Raw genomic sequence first — 23,462 nt, 5'->3', positions numbered from 1 at the left:
CCAGTACTGCCTTGCCCAATGGAGAGATGGAATATTTGCTGGGTACTTCCATATTCCAGGCCCTGTATTAGGCACTTGGTATGTGTCCTCTTACTTTATCTTCACAATAGCCAGGTGGGGGATACATTATTTTTTTCCATTTTACAAATATGGAGACTAAGACTCAGATTGCTAATGTAACTTGACAAATGTAACATAGGTAATAAGAGGTGTTTTCTTCCTAGTGAATAAAGATAATTTTTTTTAGGCTAAGACCATTTTGAATTAATCTTATTTCAGAGTGAAAAAATTTCATTACATTAAAAATGGCAAACTCTTTCATTCTATAAGAGTAGAATTGGTGGTCAATTATTTGGTCTAGAATCTTAGGAAGCAAGATGCTTATAGTTTCAATAAAGAGCTAATTTTAATTAATTGATTGCTTCTCTGTTTTAATCCCACAGCTTATAAATGACATTAGCAGTGGCTTGGATTTATTGTTGTGGTCTCTGGAAGAAGTTGGGCTTGGCATAACCTCCTGGGGTACAGATTTGTTAATCAGGTACTGAATTGTTGATGAAGGATGGAGCTGGTTGTGGAGGCAGTTGTCCTGGGATACTCTGCCTGGCCCATGAGAGCTGGCACAGAGGCAAGGCCGTGGCCTGTCTTTCCTCAGCCTATCCTCATTGTCCTGGACAGCTCCTTTCCTGGATCTGAGAAGAAGCTACGCAACACATAGAAAAAAAAAAAGGAAGAGTCTTTTAAATACTTTTAATGAGCTATTAATTATAAAATAACACAAGACTACTGGAAAAATGAATTTCTTTTATCTCAGCAAAAAGTATAAAGGTATTTCCAGTTCTTAAGAAAGTTTTGAAAATCTTTTGTTATATGCATAGGTTGTTGAATCCACCACTGCTGATTTGAATTCCTGAAAGTGTTATCCATGAGATCAAAGGCAGAAACAGGTTTTGTTGTTGTTTGTTTGTTTGTTGAGATAAGGCCTTGCTCTGTTGCCCAGTCTGGAGTGCAGTGGCATAAGCATAGCTCACTGCAACCTCAAATTCCTGGGCTCAAGTGATCCTCCTATCTCAGCCTCCTGAGTAGTTGGGACTACAGGTGCAGGCTGCCATGCCTGGCTAAGTTTTTTTTCTTTGAAGAGACGGGGGTCATCATGTTGTCCAAACTGATCTCAAATTTCCGCGTTCAAATGATCCTCCCACTGTGGCCTCCTAAAGCACTAGGATTACAGGCATGAGCCACTGCACCTGGGAGAAACATTTTTAAGGCTCTGAAATAATAGAAAATATTGCTAAATTGTCTTCCAGAAAGGTTGTATCAATGTATGCTTTTGTCAGCAGTGTGTAAAAACCATTTCATGATGTCCTCAGCAACACTGCACATATTAATTTTAAAGACAGAGCCAGATTGAGCCGGGTGCGGTGGCTCACGCCTGTAATCCCGGCACTTTGGGAGGCCGAGGCCGGTGGATCACGAGTTCAGGAGATCGAGAACATCCTGGCTAACACGGTGAAACCCCGTCTCTACTAAAAATACAAAAAATTAGCCCGGAGTCGTGGCGGGCGCCTGTAGTCCCAGCTACTCGGGAGGCTGAGGCAGGAGAATGGTGTGAACCCGGGAGGCGGAGCTTGCAGTGAGCCGAGATTGCGCCACTGCACTCCAGCCTGGGGGACAGAGCGAGACTCTGTCTCAAAGAAAAAAAAAAAAAAAAAAAAAAAAGGACATAGCCAGATTGCAAAATAAAGGGTATTTAAGAGTAGCATTTTATTCATAATAAAGTCTTAATTTTTCTATATGCTTATTTTTGGCTTCTATGATTCTATTCACTTGAAACTGTAGAACATAGAGTTTTTATTTATTTATTTATTTCTGTAAGTAGCTTTACTTTGTAAGTCCCTTGCTCATTTTTTCTTACAGAGTTAATATTTTTCTAGTTGATTTTTATGAGTTCTTTATATATTAAACACACTAACTCCTTAAACACACACACATAGTAGAAGAAAAGGTAGAAAGTGGGTCATAGAGTGGACAAGGTATTGGTAGGAGAGTAGACAGCAACTTCAGTATGTATATTAGTTTCACACTCAGAGTTTTTTAATGCAGTTTTTAATTGGTGACTCAAAGTTATGGGCTCTTTCATCTCACTTCCAGCACATGACTGCCAAGGTCATGGTGGAAGAAGGAGAAAGAACATGGATGGCCACTCAGGGCATGATGACCAGGCCTGGAAGTGGCATGCATCACTTCCAACTATTTTCTATGGACCAGAACCCAGTCAGATTGTCCAAGTCTAACTGCAGAAAAGGCTGAGCAACATGATCTTCTTGTATGCAAAAGAAGAAAAAAGGGAACTGTGAGCATTTGGCCATTTCCTACCACCTTACCATGACAACCATCCTATGTTAACTTGTGAACCACCACAGCCCTAGCACTCTTAATCACGTTCTCTTTTTTTTTGTTGTGTTTTTCTTTTGTGTAGCCCTTATTTTTGACATGCTGTATATATTCATTTATTATTGCTAGTCCTCCCCCAAAGAACATAAGCTCAACCAGGTTAGGGATTTTTGTCTATTTTGTTCACTGACCCAGAAGAGCACCTGGCACTCCTATTAGTTAAGGAGATATTTCCTGATGATATTTCCTGGTACGAAGTCCTGGCATGTTTCCCACGCTTTCTCTGTGGTGCATCCTTCCTCTATAGCCTGCTGCCAACACCTAGTCAGCCTTCAAAATTCAACCCAAGATCCTTATCCTGCATGAACTCCTCTATTACCCTCCCACCTCCTGCAGAATTGATTGTGACCTTCTTTGTGACATAGTCACACTTTGTACCAAACTACTCTGCACTTATCTCACTATTTTTCATTTGTGAACTTCTTTGTCTGCCCTATGCAACAGTAAGCTCCTATGAGACCTGGCCACATTAAGGATGTCATAGTGTCAGTTGAATAGATGAATGAATGAATGAATGAATGAATGATTTGATAGGCCAACCAATTCTTTACAATTTGGACAGTTTTAAAAATGCCCCCAATGAAGTCGGAATATGGACTGCATATAAATGACACTGTTAAATTTGTTAGGTGTAATAATGACCTTAGAGTTATGTAATATATGTAACATTATATAATGTATATATACTGGGTTTATTTTGTTATATAAAGTATATATTATATAACAGACATATATTATGTAATGTACTTTTATTGGAGATAAATCCTGAATTATAGGTGGACTGATAAAGTGCCTGAAATTTGCCATACAATAAAATAAAAGGAAATAAAATGGAATAAAAATAAAATGTGTTGGAGGAGGAGGAGAAATGGAAGACAAGATGGACAAGAGACAAGTTGGAAAAATGTTAATAACTGTTCAAGTTTGGTAGTGAGTATTTGACACTCATTGTACTGTTCTCTCCACATTTGTATATGTTTAAAATTTCCTTAATAAAAATTAAAAACAAAGGAAGTGATATAGCCACTTATACTCTGCCAATATGAAGGAAAAAAGGTTTCCCAACCCTGTGACCTTGTTCCACACTTAGCCCAGTTCTGCATAAAATGCCTCTCGCCTCTTCTGGTGTTGACCATGACATCTCATACTATGTGTAGAGAAAGCCATGTGTATCCCCACCCTCTGTGGGAGGAAAACAGATGTATGCATTTGTAGCAAGAGGACACCTTGCCCCTGCATGTCATAGTGTATTCTTCTAGAGTGTTAGGTCTGGTGAGGGGTCTTAAAATCACTTAATTTAACTCCCTTATTTTACCAATGAAAGGAAACTATGAATCAAAGGTTGTGTGACTTTCCTAAGTTTACACAGTGAAATAGCAGCAGCAAGATCAAAAATAAAATTCACATCTGTAGACCCTTGAGCCAATCTCAGATATGTCTACGAAGAGTGGTTGCCTCACATACAACTATCAAATACTTTCCCTTCTCTACACCAATCAGAGAGGCAGGCCTAGAAAATAGATTAGTATGTTGTGGATAAATATTTGTAAAGAAGTGACTGTGGCTCAGACATACAATAAAACTTACTAAAACTCATCAGGTTAAAATTCAGAGTCCCCTGGAGACCCACGAGTTTATGGAGATGTAGCAGAAGGGTCATTTATGGAAGAGACGCATCCATCAAACAGCAGAATAAGCCTCCTTATTTCCTGCCTTCTATCTACGGGTCAGGTGAGACTGACTGAAGAGAGTCAGGTGTGTCTTAAGCAGGTCACTCAGCAATCTTCTACATAACCAGTGACAATTCATTGACTGTCAACCCTACAGCCACTTAGTGCTTGTCTTCTGGTGCACTCAACAACCCCACCAAGTAAGAATCATTATCCTTATTTGACAAAAACAAATAGGCTTAGAGAGGGTGATATAGTTTGGATTTCTGTCCCCACTCAAATCTCATGTCAAATTGTAATTGCCATTGTTGGAGGTGGGGCCTTGTATTAACCCGTTCTCATATTGCTATAAAGAACAGCCTGAGACTGGGTAATTTATAAAGAAAAAAAGTTTAATTGATTCACTGTTCCATAGGCTGTACATGAAGCATGGCTGGGGAGGCCTCAGAAAACTTACAGGGGCAGAGGAAGCAGGCACGTCTTACATAGCCAGAGAAGGAGGAAGAGGGAGCAGGGGGAGGTGCTACACACTTTAAAACAACCAGATCTCATGATAACTCCCTCACCATCAGGAAAACAGCAAGGGGGAAATCTGCCCCCATGATCTAATCACCTCCCACCAGGTCCCTCCACTGACACATGGGTTGACAATTTGACATGAGATTTGGGCAGGGACTCAAATCCAAACCATATCATTCCACCTCTGGCCCCTCCCAAATCTCATGTCCTTCTCACATTTCAAAATATAATCATGCCTTCCCAACAGTCCCCCGAAGTCTTAACTCATCCCAGCATTAACTCAAAAGTCCAAATTCAAAGTTTCATCTGAGGCAAGGAAAGTTCTTTCTGCCTATGAGCCTGTAAACTCAAAATCAGTTAGTTACTTCCAAGTTACAATGGGGGTACAAGCATTGGCTAAATACTCTCATTCCAAAAGGGAGAAATTGGCCAAAATAAAGGGGCTACAGGCTCCATGCAAGTTCAAAACCCAGCAGGGCAGTTATTACACCTTAAAGCTCCAAAATAATTTCCTTTGACTCTATATCGCACATCCAGGCCACACTGATGCAAGGGGTGGGTTCTGAAGGTCTTGGGCAGCTCTGGTCCTGTGGCTCTGTAGGGTACAGCCCTTGCAGCTGCTCTCAAGTCCTGGCGTTTAGTGCCTGCATCTTTTCCAGGTGCATGGTGCAAGCTGCTGATGGATCTACAATTCTGGGGTCTGGAGGATGGTGGCCCTCTTCTCACAGTTTTACTAGGCAGTGCCCCAGTGGGGTTTCTTTGTGTGGACTCCAACCCCACATTTACCCTCCCCGTTGCCCTAGTAGAGGTTCTCCACGAGGGTTCTGCCCCTCGTAGCAGAGTTCTTTCTGGATACACAGGTGTTTTCATACACCCTCTGAAATCTGGGCAGAGGCTCCCAAGCTTCAACTCTTACACTTAGAACACCCACAAGCTTAACACCACATGAAAGCTGCCAAGGCTTATGGCTTGCACCCTCTGAAGTGACAGGCTGAGCTTTTTAGCCACGGCTGGAGCTGGAGTGCCCATGATGCAGGGCACCAAGTCCCAAAGCTGCACAGAGCAGTGGGACCCGGGGCCTGGCCCCCAAAACCATATCACTTTCCTAGGCCTCCAGATCTGCAATGGGAAGGGCTGCCTCAAAGCTGTGTGAAATGCCTTTGGGGCATTTTCCCCATTAACTTGGCTATCAACATTTGGCTCCTCTTTACTCATGTAAATTTCTGCAGCCAGCTTGAATTACTCCGGAGAAAATGGGTTTTTTTTTTCTACCACATGGTCAGGCTGCAAATTTTTCCAACATTCACACTCTGCTTTCCTTTTAAATATATGTTCCAGTTTCAGATTATCTCTTTACATGCATAACAAAAGTGACCTTGGCTCCACTTCCCAATAAGTTCCTCATCTTCATCTGAGACCTCCTCAGCCTGGGCATCATTGTGCATATTATTGTCAGCACTTTGGTCATGACAATTTAACAAGCTTCTAGGAAGTTCCAAATTTTCTCTCATCTTCCTGTCTTCTTCTGAGGCCTCCAAACTGTTCCAACTTCTGCCCATTACACAGTTCCAAAGTTGCTTCCACATTTTTAGCTATCTTTATAGCAATGCCCCATTCCTAGGTACCAATTTTCTGTATTAGTTTATTCTCATATTGTTATAAAAAACTACCTGAGATTGGGCAATTTATAAAGAAAAGAGGTTTAATTGACTCACAGTTCCACAGGCTGTGCAGAAAGCATGGCTGGGGAGGCCTTGGAAAAACTTCAATTATGGCAAAAGATAAAGGGGAAGCAGGCACATCTTAGGTGACCAGAGAAGAAAGAGAGAGAGGGGGAGGTGCCACACACTTTTAAACAACGAGATTGTATGATAACTCATTCACTATCATGAGAACAGCAAGAGGGAAATCCACCCCCATGAATCAATGACCTCCCACCACGCCCCCTCCTCCAACACTGGGGATTGCAATTCAAAATGAGATTTGGAGAGAGATACAAATCCAAACCATATCAAGCCTGGTGGGAGGTGATTGGATCATGGGGATGGATCCTTCATGAGTGGTTTAGTACCCTCCCCTTAGTACTGTTCTCATGATGGTGAGTGATTTATCCTGAGATCTGGTTGTTTAAAAGTGTGCAGCACCTCCCTCCTCTCTCTCCTCCTTCTGCTCCAACATGTGAACTGCTGGCTCCTTCTTTGCCGCCATCATGACTGTAAGCTTCCTGAGGCCTCCCCTGAAGCTGACACTGCCATGCCTCCTGTACAGCCTGCATATCTAATAGCCAATTAAAGCTCTTTTCTTTATAAATCACCCAGTCTAAGATATTTCTTCATAGCAGTGTGAGAATGGACTAACACAGAGGGTAAGGGGCCTGCTGAAGGTCATGCACCTAATAAGTAATTAGTCCAGGGCTTGAATCATGTCTATCCCAACTTATAGCTTTCCCCTTTCCACTCTGCCAAACTGCATTTGAAGAATCCAAATGATTTTGGCCAAATTAAGATCACTCCCACAAGAGCCAGAGATGTCTGTCATCCTGAAACACGATGGACAGTGAAAGATGGAACGGTTACATTGTCCTGGGTCTCCACATGAGGTGTAAGGCAGCAGCATTACACTCTACAGATTCAGGGGGCATTGCAGGCTACTGCTGGAATAGGGCCATGGGGCAATAGGAAGGCTGTCCATGTTGGCTGACCCACTGATGGGTGATTCCACATTCACTTACCAAGTCACAGGGCCAAGCTGAGGTCTGAGCTTAAATTGCTTTAAATTCTCCTCTCCTGTATCTTTTGCTAACTCAGCAAAAAGGAGCAGGAGAGGAGGAGGGGGGGTCAACAATTCATCACTCTTTCCTCCAAGAGTTACCTTCTGTCATGATTGCCTCTACAGCTGTTCTCCTGACTAGCACCCTCTCTCCGCCCTCACCTAGCCAGGCATACAGAAAGACATACACCTGTCCTCTGCACACACACACACGTGCACTCACATACATGCACACACACAAACGCACCTGCACACACACAAGCGCATGTACACACACTCACACACTCTGTGCTGCTCTTCCCAGACCCAACTTACAGACAAGGAACGTGAGCCCAAGCAGGTTTCTGGTTTACTCAGTGTCCTTGATGATTGTCTCTATCACCATATTTGGCTTCTAGAAAACAATGATATAAAAATAAATAATTGAAAACATATGTCCACACAAAAACCTGCACAGAAATGTTCATAGCAGCATGATTCATGATAGCACCAAGGTGGAAACAACTCATATCCATTGACTGGTGAATGGCTCAACAAAACGTGACCTATCCATGCAATGGAATATAATTCAGCCTTAAAAAATAAGTGCTGATACATGCTGCGACACAGATAAACCTTAAAACTTTATGCTAACTAAAAGAAACCAGATACAAAAGGCCCCATATTTTATGACCCATTTATATGAAGGATTCTGAATTGGCAAATCCATACAGATAAAAAGTAGATTGATGACTGCACAATGACGGGAATGGTGTGGGATTACTAGAGGGTATGAGGTTTCTTTTGGGGAGATGAAAATGTTCCAAAATGAATTGTGGGCAGGGTGCGGTGGCTCACACTTGTAACCCCAGCACTTTAGAAGGCCGAGATGGGTGGATTACTTGAGGTCAGGAGTTCGAGAGCAGCCTAACCAACATGGCAAAAACCCACCTCTACTAAAAACACAAAAATTTGCCAGGTTTGGTGGCATGCGCCTGTAATTCCAGGTACTCAGGAGACTGAGGCACGAGAATCGTTTGAACCCAGGAAGTGGAGGTTGCAGTGAGCCGAGATCACACCACTGCACTCCAGCCTGGGTGACAGAGTGAGACTCTGTCTCAAAATAAATAAAATAAAATAAAATTAAATTAAAAAAATAAAATTGTGGTAATAGTTGCCCAAGTCCAGATAGAGTAAAAAGCATTAAACTGTACACTTTAAATTAGTTAATTGTATGGTTTGTGAATTATATCTCAATCAAGCTGTTTCCCAAATAAATAAGCAAATGATGAAGCTTCCTAGACTCTCTAAGGATATTGCACAGCTACCTGCAGTCTCTCTAGCACAGCTCACTTTAGGAAGCCTTGAGACTTGTGGGAGGCTAAAACACAAGACTGGCCATCTTAAGCAATCTTGCTGAGTGGCCAAAACCCACAGAAAGCCCACCTCAGGGATCACACTGCACATAAGGCATGTCCAGCACAGGTGACAGGACTGACACTGTGGTGCCAGACGGACCTGAGTTCCAGCCTGACTCTGCCACCTCTCAGCTGTGAGATGGGGGCAGGTCACCTAAGACAAACTCGCATCTGTAAAATTGAGGGGGTAATAATAGGGTTGTGGTGAGAATTAAACGAACTCTTCTACATGGCTTGCACCAAAAAGTTAGTTGTTGCTATGATAAACATGACATCACCCAAAGAGAAGAGCTGGATAGTTAAAACTTGGCTGACAAGGGGCGAGTGCCTGTGTAGAACGTTCATCTCAGCATTCCACTCATCCACAAAGGGACATATTCAAGGGCACGTCCCAAAGTGAGCAGGCTCTGCCTCCTTCTTGTAGAAAACCTCAGAGCAGCAGAGTCCAGATGGCAAATCTGCACAAGATATCAGTGTGTTACGGAAAACCTAGTGCCAGTCTATCATTTCTGAGGCTTTGCCTAAGAGGTTTCCCCCATTATTTCATGTTGCAAATAATCAACAAGTATGCACTATTAATAATCAACAAGTATTAGTTTATTCTTGCATTGGTGCTGGGCTGAATTTCACACAGGTACAAAAGAAAGAAGTTCAGTCCTTGTTCTAAAGGAGTAACTCTCACGGCAATTCTTTGAGGTAGGCAGGACAGTTATTAGCATGTCCATTTTGCAGATAAAGAACCTGAGGCCCAGAGAGGCTAAATGCCCTGCCCAAGATCTTGTAGCTATTATAGTCACTGGCAACATTGAAATTCAAGCCTAAGGGGTCATGACCTCCAGCCTCATGTCTTTTTTATCTGGCTATGGATTCTCTAGGACATCAGGCTTAAGGCTGTCTGAGGCACAAATCACCTCACAAATAATCAAGTGATGAGGACAACAAACTGAGACAGATGCTTTGTCAGGACCTACTATGTAATTTGCAGGGCCAAGTACAAAATAAAAACGCAGGCCCTTTGTTCAAATATCATGAAGATTGTGACAGCAGAGCATCAAAACAAGCTCAGGGCCTTTCCATATATGGGGACCTGTGTGGCTGTGACTGCACAAGTCACACATCCCTGGAGTCAGCCTGCCCCTTATCCCTGTCACACAAATGCCTAGCGCAAAGCAGATGCATCTGAGCAATTCTGATCTCTGGCTCCAACAAAAGCAAACTCTCCTGGCCAGGCTGTGAGCTTGCCCTGACCCCACATCCAGCCATGTGCCAGGTGGACATGTATCTCTCCGGGCTGGCTGATCCAGCAGCCTTCAGCATTTCCGATTTTGCAGATTTGCAATCTCTTGGCTTACACTGCAGCCACCTTCTCTGCCTGAGAAACCCAGTCTTCCTTGCTAAGGTTCAGCTGCAGTGATACACAGGTCCATTAATGCTCCCCTGGGCACGGAGAAGTGGAAATGTCTACTTAAAGCTGGAGGGCTCTTTGGCCGGGGTGTCAGAGCTGCATTTTTCTTATGCAACTGTTTTCTCCCAGTTTGTAATAACTGTGACTGTCTTGCAGAAAACAACACACTACACTGACAACCAGCTGATCTTTCTTTTTTTTTTTTTTTTTTGAGATGGAGTCTCGCCCCGTCGCCCAGGCTGGTGTGCCGTGGTGCGATCTCGGTTCACTGCAACCTCCAGTTCCTGGGTTCAAGCAATTCTCCTGCCTCAGCCTCCTGAGTATCTGGGATTACAGGCATGCGCCACGATGCCCGGCTAATTTTTATGTTTCCAGTAGACATGGGGTTTCACCATGTTGGCCAGGCTGGTCTCAAACTCCTGATCTTATGATCTGCCCGCCTCAGTCTCTCAAAATGCTGGGATTACAGACATGAGCCACCACGCCCGGCCTGATCTTTCTTTCCATTTGTCATGTAAACCTTATTTTTCTGAATAACAGGGACACAAGAATGGCAGACAAGCCAGATGCTCCTAGAATTTCACGAGTAAGAAAGACAACTTGATAGTAATTAGAAATAGAGGCAGGCAGAAATGAGCCTTGGGTCTTCCAAAGATCCAATGAATTAGCTGTGAGATTTAAACAGAGCATATTCTCTCTCTCTTATGGCTTGAACTGTGTTTCCCCAAAAACATATCTTGAAATCCTACCCCCAGTACCTCAGAATGCGAGCTTATTTTGAAAGTATGGGGTTGTTGCAGATGTAATTAGTTAAATCAAGATGAGGTCATACTGGAGCTGTGTGGGTCCTTAATCTAATATTTCTGGTGTCCTTATGAGATTAGACAAAGAGGCTGAGTGCAGTGGCTCATGCCTATAATCCCAGCACTTTGGGAGGCTGAGGTGGGAGGATTGCTTGAGTCCCGGAGTTTGAGACCCATCTGGGTAACATGGCAAAACCCCATCTCTATAAAAAGTACAAAAATTATCTGGGTGTGCATGCCTGTAGTCCCAGCTACTTGGGAATCGAGATGAAAGGATCACTTGAGTGTGGGAGGTCGAGGCTGCAGTGAGCTATGATCATGCCATTGCACTCTAGCCCAGGCAACAGAGTGAGGCCCTATCTTAAAAAATAAATAAATAAAAAGTAAAGAGAGAGAGACACACCACGTGGCAATGGAGGCAGAGACTAGAGTAATGTTTCCAGAGGCCCAGGAACATTGAAGATGGCCAGCAGACCACCAGAAGCCAGGAGAGAGGCCTGGACTAGATTATCCCTCATGGCCTGTGGAAGAAACCTACTCTGCCATTACCGTGATCTCTGCCATTACCGTGATCTCAGGTTTCTGGTCTGCAGAGATGTGAGAGAACACATTTCAAGTGTTTTAAGCCACCCAGTGAGTGGCAGTCTGTTACGGCCACCCCAGGAAATGGGTGACCCCCTTTACCTGAAACATAACAAGGTTGGACTGAGTGGTCTCTGGGTTCCCTTCCATCTACACATTTATGCTATTCTGACTTTGGTCACATAGCCACCTTGTCCCAACAGTCAAACTGCCACTCAAGTCAAACTTACCCAGTTCTTTCTACTGTTCCTTCATTCTGGGAGATTCTTAGGCCCCAGCAATTTGGGCCATCTCCCTCTGAAGCTCCCCAGTGAGTTGGCTGCCTCTTTCACACTCCACTGCACATCTGCTTTGTGTCTGGGCCTGTGCTGGGAAGTGGCGTAAAAATACAGACTGGGAGCTTGACCTTGTGAAGGTTGAATTCTAGTAGAGCCTGGCTTTGAACACATTCTCCACTTGGCAGCCGTCCCCCAGGATAGCTCCCAGTGAGCCCCACATCCTAGTGAGTTCATACTCCCATGGAGTTGCCTCCCCCATTGACACCGGGCTGGCCTATCAACCGATGAATGGATACATGAAGTGTGGCACATCCATACAATGGAATAGCACTCAGCTACAAAAAGGAACAAAATTCTGACACATGCAACAACATAGATGAACTTGCAAAACATGATAATAAGTCAAATAAGACAGGGACAAAAGGGCAAATACTACAGGATTCCACCTCCATGAGGTACCTAGAATAGGCAGGGTTCACGAGATGAGAAGCAGGCCATAAGTTACCAGAGTTGGGGAAGTGAGGGAGATGGGAGTTATTGCTTAATGGGTACAGAGTTTCTGTATGAAATTACAGAAAAGTTTTGGAAGTAGATGTGTGATGGTTGTACATTGTGAATATAATTAATGCCACTGAATTGCACATCTAAAATGATTAATATGGTATAATTTGCTGTATATATTGTACCACAATAAAATAAACATAAGTTCTAGACCAGCCTGGGCAATATAGTGAGACCTCATATCTAATTTTTTTTTAGTTAGCGAGGCATGGTGGCACGCACCTGTGGTCCCAGCTACTCAGGAGGCTGAGGTAGGAGGAACACTTGAGCCTGGGAGTTTGACGCTGCAGTGAGCCGTGAGTGTGCCATTGCACTCCAGCCTAGGTGACAGAGCAAGATCCTGTCTCAAAAGAAGGAAAAAAAGAAATACAGGCAGGGAGGGGAATATCAGCACTGTAAAAGAGGTTAAAATGCTTACCTCTGAAGAGTGGGAATCAGGTGCAAAGGTATAAGGCAGAGATGGCTGTTTTTGTTGGAAGTGTAGTTAACTATTTGACTTTATAACTCTGCACATATGTCAGTCCAATAAAACAAAGAGGGAAAGGCTATATGTCATATCTGATACATTAACAAGCATTAAAAAAAATTAGCATAAAATTGCGGTGAAACTAGAACACTAAAATCCTGTTAACAATATAAATGAGTACAAGCCTGGTGGTTTTATTTCCAGAACACTTCAAGAGCCATTGAAATGCTGGGACCTTTTGACCAATTCTCTCACTCTAAAGCAAGGACCTGTGTGGGAAAACTATGACCCACAGACCAAATCCAGCCTACCACCTATTTTTGTATGGTACATAAGCAGGAATGATTTTTACGATCTTTTAATTGTTTTAAAAAAACCCAAAAGAATAGCATTCCCTGATGCATAAAAAATGATAAGGTATTCAAAGTTTGGTGTCCATAAATAAAACTGTGTTCTCACACAGCCTGGCCCATGCATTTGTGGAGGGCCTATAGCTGTTTTGTGCTACAAGGACATCTGCAATAGAGACCACATGGCCCATAAAGCTAAAAATACTATTTGGTCCTTTGCACAAAAAGCCTACTCATCCAGGTACAGAGGGAGGCAGCACAGTCAGGGAGGGAAGCTGAAAGCCTGGACCCTCTGATGCCTGGTTATGTGACCCCGAGCAAGTTTCCCAACTTGTTTGTGACTTGGTTTTCTCATCTGTAAAATAAAGATATTATTAGTACCAACCTTCTAGGGTTGTTGTGAAGATTCAGTGAATGAGCCAGCCTAAATCAGAAGAGCATCTGCACTTGGTGCAAGTGAACTGCCATTGCTTCTCCAGAGAAATCATCAGGAAGCAACAGGATGAGCATAAAGGTTTGCACAGCTAGTGCTACCTAAGGCATGCTCCTGACACCTGGGCATCCCCACCCACAGCTCGGGCCACAGCACAGACCCATGGCCAGACCATGAATTCAAATATTTCTGGGATGCTGTGACACAGGCATCCCTAAAAATCATTAGGCTCTGCAAAATCATGTGATATGACCCACAGGGCTATGAGAGAAATAGAGTTAGGGGCTTCATCAGCAACACATTTTTAAAAAAAGATTAGAACCTAATAAAAATGATAGCACAGGTTTACAGGTTAAATGCTTAAGAAATATGTAACTACTAAAATAAATATGGTATTTACCTTTAAAAAGACGAGGCTTGTTTGAGAAAGTGGGCATTGTGGTTGTAAGCTGGGTAATCTGGAATTAGGAGGAACATTCTAGCCCCAGAGGTTAGTGGATGTAACTCCTAACACACCCTGTGAATGGAGGGACAGAAGATGCTAGGATTTGCGTGGGTGCAGTATGTATTCATAGGGTATGTGCACGGATGTGGTTGTGTATCCCTTGGGTGTGTGCACAAGTGGGTTTGTGTATCCCTAGGGCGTTTGCACAGTGGAGTTGTGTATTTTTAGGATGTGTGCAGAAGTGGGGTTGTGTATCCTTAGGGTTCGTGCACTGGTGTAGTTGTGTATCCCTAGGGTTTGTGCACTGGTGGGGTTGTGTATCCCTAGGGTTTGTGCACTGGTGTGATTGTGTATCCCTAGGGTTTGTCCACTGGTGTGGTTGTGTATCCCTAGGTTTTGTGTACAGGTGTGGTGTGTAACCCTAGGGTGTGTGCAGAAGTGGGGTTGTGTATCCCTGGGGTGTATGCACTGGTGTGGTTGTGTATCCCTAGGGTGTGTGCACTGTTGGGGTTGTGTATCCCTAGGGTGTGCACTTGTGCTTGTGTATTCCTAGGCTCAGGTCGGCCAGGTGTTCTTCTCTGTATTAACCTGGTATTTCTGAGGACAAAATCATGCAGAGCAAATGTGAACTTTGAAACTCATGTCATTTTCAATTGTTCCCTAATCTAGCAATTGTATTGGAGAAAACTCATGTTTTAAATCAAGCCATAAAGCAGAACTGAATATATCACATCCCTTGAGGACTCTGAACATGGTTGGGGTAGGGGAACTTTCAAGGAGGTGGCATTGCAGACAGGGACTCAGAGCCTTGACTCATTCCCTGATGTGGACGTCAGTGGTGGCACCAGAAAGGGTTCTGCAAGGCCACGTGGCAGCAGCTCCTTGCAACTGCCTCACTCTCCGGGCTGTATACTCAGTGCTGAGCCTGATGGCCCATACCAGGTATACAACATGATGTGTACGAAGCCCTTCCACACACACAGAGGGCACCTCACAACAGGCTCACGGGGGCAAAGTGCAGGGATCATGAATCCATATTTGACAGGGATGGAGAATGGGGATCAGAGAAGTTGATGACTTGCCCAAAGACACAGAGCCTGAAAATGGAGGTGGGCGCTTCCACATCCCAGGCCCTGGCTGACCCGCCATCTGTCCACTGACACTGTACGTCTTGGGATCCCCTAGCCAAACACTGGGGTAAACTCCAGGGGTCAGGCTCAAGGCCACACGTCCAGAGGCATAGTCTACAAGAGGAGGGGTGCAGGACACCTGGGCGACATAAAGGCACCTGCCTCAGATGGGCTCACCTCCAATCCTGACACCTATTTCTCCTTTAAATGGAAAGGACAAGCCTCCATCTGCACTGCATCTTTAACAATCACAGCCAGTAAGGATGAGGAATGTTCCAGCACAGTCAGAACGTGAACTTCTTTGTAGCAGGATTGCAGCATTTATTTCAATCCTGAGTCAGAAGGCCGAGCAAGTAGCTCGCATGATGTTTCAGGAGCTTAACGTCGACTGTGCAGGCAGTCGCTTCTCTGATTAAAACAGGCCTGACACCCTACCCCCGTCACATCTGTCCTCAACTCTCAGGATGCACCTGGGCCCTCAGGCTGGGTGTGCTCAGGGCCTCCGTGTGCCTAGAGAAGCCACGACACTCACTTGTGGTCATGTCAGTGGCAGGTGTGCCACCTGCTCACATTTGCCCAGCAACTTCCCCTAACCCAACAGAAACAAGGTATGGCCTGAAGAAAGCAGACCTGAAATAAGACCCCCCAACAGCTAATTCTCCTTCAGCGCTCTCCAGGCTGTATAGGACCAGTCAGTCACTACACAACCCCACATGGCCTTGGGGAACAAGCTTACCCTGCTGGAATATGCTTTAAAGATGTGGCCATGTAACACTCATCTGGGCCAGTGGGCCTATACACACACACACACACACACACACACACACACACACACACACACACCCCTGGGAAGCAAAAACTGCTTTGTTCAGGAAAGGCAAACATGCATTTATAACCCAATTCCAATGTCAGCTACTTGGAGCATAAAATGAGGTCACATTCTCTAGCATTTGGGATTACATCATCTCTTTCAAGGGAATCTCGGGGTCCTCCTTCTAAATAACTCTAAGAGCCCCCCAGCCCAATGGATGCTTTCCAAGTCCAAAGGGTCAAGTCCTAGTCACAGCACCTCATCTGAGGGTCTGTTGCAGTGGCCACTGCCACAGGGTGTCTCTGTTAGGAAAGGTGGCCTACCGGCCTGACATGGTCCCCCAAACTCATGGCCAGGCAGCCTGCAGGCCTCAGCTGCCAGGCCAGGAGCTGGCCTGTCTTATATTCCCATCTCCTCTCTGCCTCAGCTGGACCCACAACATCTAACCCCCTGGTGATGGAGCACGGCATGCTGACCACTCTTCTTAGGGACACCCAGTCACAGCCCCATGCTGTGTTCAGAAACCCACATTCAAGATCTCTAGCCAGGCTGGGGCGGGAGCCAGGCTCCCATCTCACTTTCAAAGCCCTTCCCTCAGTGCCCACCTTGTTTCTCCTGTGCAGAGATCAGTGATACTTCTTTCAGGGGAAACCACAGTCATTCCATATCAGGTTTGAAAGCATGTAAATTACAGCTGTGTAGTGGAGGGCACATTTTCTTGTGAATCTTTGTAATTGCTATGAGAATCTTGCTCCCGGCTGCACTCCATGTGATGCCTGTTGGAGGTGTGCACTGCATCAAGTAAGGCCAAGATCCTGCCCACCTGTGATCCAAAAAATATTTGCAAGGAGAATGGAGATCTGGATCAGCCTGCATGATGGCTTCCTGAGCCTCAGAGGCAGAAGTCAGTGGTGCAAACTCCAGGGCCAAGTTACTGCAGTGTGCATATATTTGCACACAGGTATGTGCCAACTCATGCATTTGTGCATACACACAGATATGCACGTAGGCTGTGTGCATACATATGTTCACACTTAACATATAGCGTGTACAATATACTGCTCTGTATGTGTGTGTATATGTATTATATCTATTTTAGACATATATACTGGTTTGTATGTATGTGTATGTATACTAGTATATGTGTGTATACTATCATGCATGTATGTGTGTATACATATACAGGTATGTATGCACGTATATATAGAGAGATATATGTGTGTTATGTGTGTACATATATCCATTTACTAGTATGTATGGTGTATGTGTGTGTACTGGTATGGATATGTGTGTGTGCACACACACATTTGCTGGTATGTATGCCTGTTTGTGCTTATAATGCACAGGCAGAATGTTTCTAGTGGACCACACAGCCTCTAGTTCTCAGTCCCCAGCCCTCCCTTTTGCCCTACACGCAAGGCCTTTCTGAGCTTCATTTACATGTAACCATGCAAGTTCTGACCCAGCAGCACCATCTTCTGGCCACCTGGCAGAGCCTGGCTATGAGCACTCAGAGGTCAAGATGAATCTGACCCATATCAGGGATGGGACGCTGAATGAAGTCCCCAGGGTCACAGGGTTCTCAGACATCCCCAGCAGTTCATTTACAACTCCGTAGATGGACTCCAAAGGACTAGGACCCTTAATAAGTCAAGGAGTCTTCAACCCTACAGCGGGGAAGGCTCAACCCCAAAGGCGTACAAGTCTGAGTGACCTCAGGAAGGGCGTCTGGCTTTGTACTTCTGCAGTTTTCATGGGAGGCTGGCCCCAATCCCATGCTCACCCCCCATATCCAAACTCGTGGCCAGGCAGCGCCTCTAAAGAGGGTGATGACCCAGGATGAGGGAGAGTGTCTCTTGCAAGGTGGAGAGAGAGGGTGGTGGGAGCAGTAAGCCAAGGGAGGGGAGGCTCCAGAGGGTTCAGAGATGTGGTGCTCAGGACTCAGGAGAGACAGCTGGCGGCAGGAGAACCTAGAGTTGAAGAGAGTTTTCAAAGAATCAAGCCAGGGAACCAGGCTGTGTAAAGACCAAGGACCCTCCAGATCCTCAGGGTGATCTGCTGGGGCAGGGGTGGGCTAATCTTGGGGTTCAGAGCTGGAAAGGAGCTGGAGCACCCTGGTTCCACCAACCTCTCTAAGCAGGAGCCTCTTCCAAGGCAGCAGCCCCCCAGGGAGTCAGACAGTGAGCCCACACCTTGCAGAGCTGCTTGTTTCCAACATGGGCTCTCTGCCTGTTACGAAGTCCTTCCTTGCCTAAAGCTGGCATCTGCTTTCTCAGGATGTCCTCCCACTGGTCCTCAATCTGCCTTTGGGATCATCCTGGATAAGCCCACTCCTCTCCCAGAAGACAAACTCCATCTATTTGAACACAGCCTTCTTGTCCTTGAAGGTCAGTTCAGCCTCGCATATTTTCCACCTCTCCCTCAAATTCTTCCCTCCTGGCTAGGTGTCCCAAGACTTGGATCTTGTCACTGCCATACTGTGGGTCTCAGATCCCTAATCTGTAAAATAAAGAGGTTAGACTGGGTGGTTTTGAAAAGCTTTGACATCCATAGTACTCTGAAAGTGCGAAAGTCATCTAGCAGACAGATTGGTAACATAAAGGGGGCTTGATCAAATAAGTAAATGTTTGATCTAAATATATGAATGTATAGCTACATATAGAAATATACCTGTAAATATTATGTCTACATATACATACACATAAATGTGTGTTTATCTATACTTACACAGACATACATTTCACTGATGGGGCCTGGAAACAGCACCTCCCCCAGTAGCAATGAGCACAGCTCACACCCACATATTCTATTCTCCCTGAAAGAAACTGGGGCTCCTTGAAGAAATGGCTGACTCCAGGGATGGGATAGTGAAAGCACAAGTTGAACTCAGGGTTTTTTGTTTGTTTGTTTTGTTTTTGTTTTTGTTTATTTGAGACAGGATCCTGCTCTGTTACCAAGGCTGGAGCGCAGTGGTGCAATCATAGCTCACTGCAGCCTGAATTATTGAGCTCAAGTGATTCTCCCACCTCAGCCTCCTGAGTAGCTAGGACTGCAGGTGCATGCCCCCATGTCTGCCCACTTTTGTTGTTGTTGTTGTTGTTGTTGTTGTTGTTGTTGTAAAGACAAGGTCTTGTTATGTTGCCCAGGCTGGTCTTGAAATCTTGGCCTCACATCTCAGCATCCCAGAGCGTTGGGATTATAGGCATGAGCTACCATACCTGGCCTGAACCCAGGATATCAAGATACCTTGCTGAACCAGAAAGCAAGTGAACACTTAAAGAACAAGGGAGCGTGTCAGAAGGACATAGAAGCCAGCTTCAAGGGACTCCCTGTTTGCCAAATCGGAGACAATTTGAGCATCAAATAAATCATGAGAGTAATGGATTAGAACCCATTGACTTAAATAAGAAACCACAAGTCTACAGTGAAAAAAATGAATAAATCGAATGTCTGATGAGAAATGGAATATTCAGTCTCAATATACCACCTCACAAAATATTTATTTATTACAAGAGGAAAAGAGTAACTTTACAGAGAACTCTGGAAGACACCATTTTAAATGAATAATCAAAGTGAACATTAGCATTCAAGATGAGCCTTGGCATCACAGCAAGACCCCACCTCTAAAAAAAATAGCTGGGTGTGATAGTGGTACATCCGTGGTCCCAGCTCCTCAGGAGGCTGAGGCAGGAGGATCACTTGAGCCCAGGAGGTTAAGGCTGCAGTGAGCCATGATTGTACCACTACATTCCAGCTTAGGTGACAGAGCGAGATTCTGTCCAAAAAAAAAAAAAAAAAGAAAAAACAGAAAGAAAAAAAAGAATGCTTACACAGGGCAAACTGAAATCAAGTGCAGTGGAATAACGCTTCTGCCATGTTCCTGCCATCAAATCCCAAGGGATCAGCACACACTTAAGTGAAGGGACAGTCCACAAGATAACTGGTCCTTCATCTTCGAAAGTGTCAAGGTTATGAGACTCAAGTAAAGACTGAGCACAGCCTCAGACTGGAGACTAAGAGATGTGACAACAAAATGCTGCATGCCAACTTGAACTGGATGCACTTACTGTGAAGAAATCACTGGGCATGGGGAGACTGAGCGGCAGTGATGCACCACCTGACCTTCTCAGTTGTGACTGAAGGTTGTTCGGACTGACCATGTAGGAGAAGATCCTTATTTGCAGGAAATACACAGGAGTATTGGGGGTGATGACGCATTGGAGAGTAAGTGTTGATAACTCGCCCTCAGATGGTTCAGGAAACATACATTATTTGTGCTGCAATTGAAGCTTTTCTGTAAGTTTGAGATTGTTTTAAATTTAAAGAAAATTATACACACACCCACAAAACTATCTCTTGTAAATGCCTGAGAAGATCAGGACTTTCTTCCTCCAATGAGCAACTCTAACCAGGAAAAGCTCTCTAACCTGTGTGTACCTGTCTTCAGAATCGGGCCCACAGGGTGTGCTTCCCTGACCCTGCCCCATCTTCCCTGAAATTCTAACAGCATGGATGTCAGGGAAACAGGATATCAGCACACCTGGCTGCCCCACCCTAAAGAGCACCAGCACATAGAGTCATGGCTGGCTTTTACTGAGCACTCATTGTATGGATGGGGTTTGATGTCAAGCTGACCGGGCATTGGATCTTGGTTCACATTCGCTGTATGATCCTGGACAAGTCACTTCACCTCTCTGAGTCTCTGCTGCCTGCTGGGTAAATTAAAGACAATAGCCTCTGTCTTGCCAGGTGGTGGTGCAGATTACAGAGAATTGTGCAGGATGTCAGGTACAGTGATAGTTTCTAGACTTTAGGCCTTTGGGAAGTCAGCCTCATAATCTTTTGGGAATCTCCTTATCAAATACAGATTCCTGCAACCTACTCCCAGAGTGATCCCAGCTCACCTGTCCTGTTTCAGCTCCAGCTGATTCACTTCCCCCGCCTCAGGCTTAGACCAAACACTTCACAATTTCCCACATGCACCATAGCACCTCTTGCTCCCATGCCTTTGTACACACAGTTCACCCATCCGGAATGCCCTTCCCCCTTTGATTGGAAAACTCCTACTCCTCCTTCAAAACCCAGGCGAAATGTCTCCTGATTTTTGAAGCCTTTTCTGATCACGCCCCACCCCCCAATTCCCGGTACTCTCTTCTTTGACCAGTTGTTATGACATTAATAAGTATAATTACCTCCCATTTAGTGAATCTATTATATACCTGCAATTTCACACGCGGGATGTATTTTAAGCCAAGGACTAATCATTAGCCCTGTTTTCCTGTTTGCTCATGAAAAAGCTGAGCCTCTGAGAGTTTAAGCAGCTTGCCCTAGGTTTCCTAGCTGATACGGGACAGAGCCAGGACCCCAGGCCGGAGTCTCTAGCTCTGGGTGTTACGGTTTTGGCTCTGCCTCCCGCTCAGAGCACGCGCTCTCAGATGCAGGGTTCCCATCAACCAGCACAGCCCCTGAAGCACAAACATCAGGGAGCAGTGTCAGTCGGTCCCTATCTCCCAGGTCCACACTTCCTTCAGTCACACCAGGCTCTCTGGGCAGGCTGAGAGAATGGGGCTAGGAGCCTCTGAGGCTGGTAAGCCAGGTGTCTTTGGGAAGTGGCCAGGACTGAGGGTGGGTTAACCAAGCAGGACCTCTCATAAGGAGGGTATTGGCCTTCCGCGGGATGCAGCACTGAGGTCTGCCACCAGGGGGCGCTGCTGCTTTATTTCAGGAGCTGCCTCTGCCCAGCGAAGGACAGGAGCGTTTTCCACTGTGTGTGTCTGGGGCTGTGATTGTCAGAATCCTCCAACTTTAGAATTCACAGACTGAAGAATTCATGCTCACATAACTGAACAAAAATATATGGAGCATGAAATTTTTACTCAAGAAGTAGGGCACCTCTCTCTCCCTTGGGGAAAAGCGTCCTCCCTACTTTCCTAGGAGTTAACTTGCTGAGGCTCGCAGGAGATTCCACGCAGCTATGCGCTCTGCTCTCTTGTTAGAAAAAAGATGCCAAAATTGTAGAATTTGACCACAAACAACCGAGCTCCACAACGGAGTGTCGCTAATGTGCCAGGCCTTGTGCTGGGGGGTGCAAAAGACCCCAGTGTTTAGATTTGCAGTAGTAACTTCAGGGTCCCTTCAGCAAACTTTAGCTACAGTTGTTGAATCTTACTGACTGATATATTCTACAACTATAGCTCCATTTTTCCAGCCCAAATTTAGTACATATGAAGTGACAAAGCATCCCAGAGGCAAACTGCTTTCTAGGAAGTGTAGCTCAGGCACCTAAATGTTGGCATTTTAGGGATAACGGCTTATGGGACCTATGAGCAGAGTATTTGAAAATAGACCTGTCTGGAAAGCCCAGGTCAGAGGCTGCCAAGAGCAGAGCAGGGCAGGCCCCAGACCACATGGCTCTGGGGTCTTTTACCCTCACAGACCCTTCTCCAGGAAGCTTCTACCAGGGGTCACAGCAAAGCCCCTCTTCTGTCTGGCATTCCACTCCAGGCCTTCTCCTTTTCTCTCTCTGCACCTTCTCCTGGGAAATCTCATCCAAATCCATGGCCCTAAGTATCTATTAAAGATGCCCCTAAGAAACCATTGCTGAACATATAGACCAAGAAATAATACTGATAAATGATTGCTGCGGTGATTACACAAATCTACACACGATAAAATTGCATAGAACCAAACCACACCACACACACACACACACACACACACATACACACACACACACACAAACAATAAATCCAAAAGTATGAGAGAGGTCTCAATCAATTTAGAAATTTTTTTTTGTTTTTTGTTTTTTGCCAAGGTTAAATGTGTGCCCATAACACAGCCTCAGGAGGTCCTGACCACAGGTGCCCTAGGTAGTGGGCGCACAACTTGTTTTCCTACATTTGAGGGGGGCATGAGATATCAACCAATATTATCAGATGTACATTGGTTCTGTGCAGAAAGGCAAGACAACTCAAAGTGGGGCCTTCTAGGTCATAGGTGGACAAGAAACATATGGTTGCATTCTTTGAGGTCTTTGATCAGCCTTTCACTGAATACACAATTTACATGTGAGAGGGGGTAGAATAATAGTCACTTATGCCTTAATCTGACTCAGTGAATCTGCGTCTTTACAAAAGCAATAAGGCAGAGGAAGCAATTAGATACGCATTTGTCTCAGGTGAGCAGAGGGATGACTTTGAGTTCTGTCTGTCCTTTGTCCCACACCTGTGAACATAAACTATCAATTCACATTGCCAGGGTGAAATTCAACAGAACTGTTTTCAGGTAAAGATCTTGCGATCTACAAAGAATTCCTTGTGGGCAAATCGTGATGGAAGAATGTAGCTTTAAAAAAATATATTTTGTAGCTATCTTATTTAGGACTAAAAT

The 23,462-nt window shown here is 44.9% G+C and overlaps 1 long non-coding RNA gene across 1 annotated transcript; it reads right to left on the bottom strand.

The window, feature by feature from the left end:
* Positions 1 to 387: 387 nt before the first annotated feature.
* On the bottom strand, positions 388 to 21,493 carry LOC104007615 (uncharacterized). The gene is made up of 9 exons (XR_681880.4): positions 21,266 to 21,493; positions 20,141 to 20,317; positions 18,202 to 18,572; positions 17,857 to 18,043; positions 16,679 to 16,896; positions 12,661 to 12,778; positions 11,830 to 11,967; positions 7,728 to 7,806; positions 388 to 703 (listed from the first exon to the last, which is right to left on the bottom strand). It is a non-coding gene; the product is annotated as an uncharacterized LOC104007615 (long non-coding RNA).
* Between the last annotated feature and the right edge of the window lie 1,969 nt (positions 21,494 to 23,462).

This window comes from Pan troglodytes, chromosome 7, assembly GCF_028858775.2.
Source record: "Pan troglodytes isolate AG18354 chromosome 7, NHGRI_mPanTro3-v2.0_pri, whole genome shotgun sequence".
NCBI lineage: Eukaryota > Metazoa > Chordata > Mammalia > Primates > Hominidae > Pan > Pan troglodytes.
Note: the sequence above shows the minus strand (reverse complement) of the source record. Positions and strands in the feature narration are given on the sequence as shown.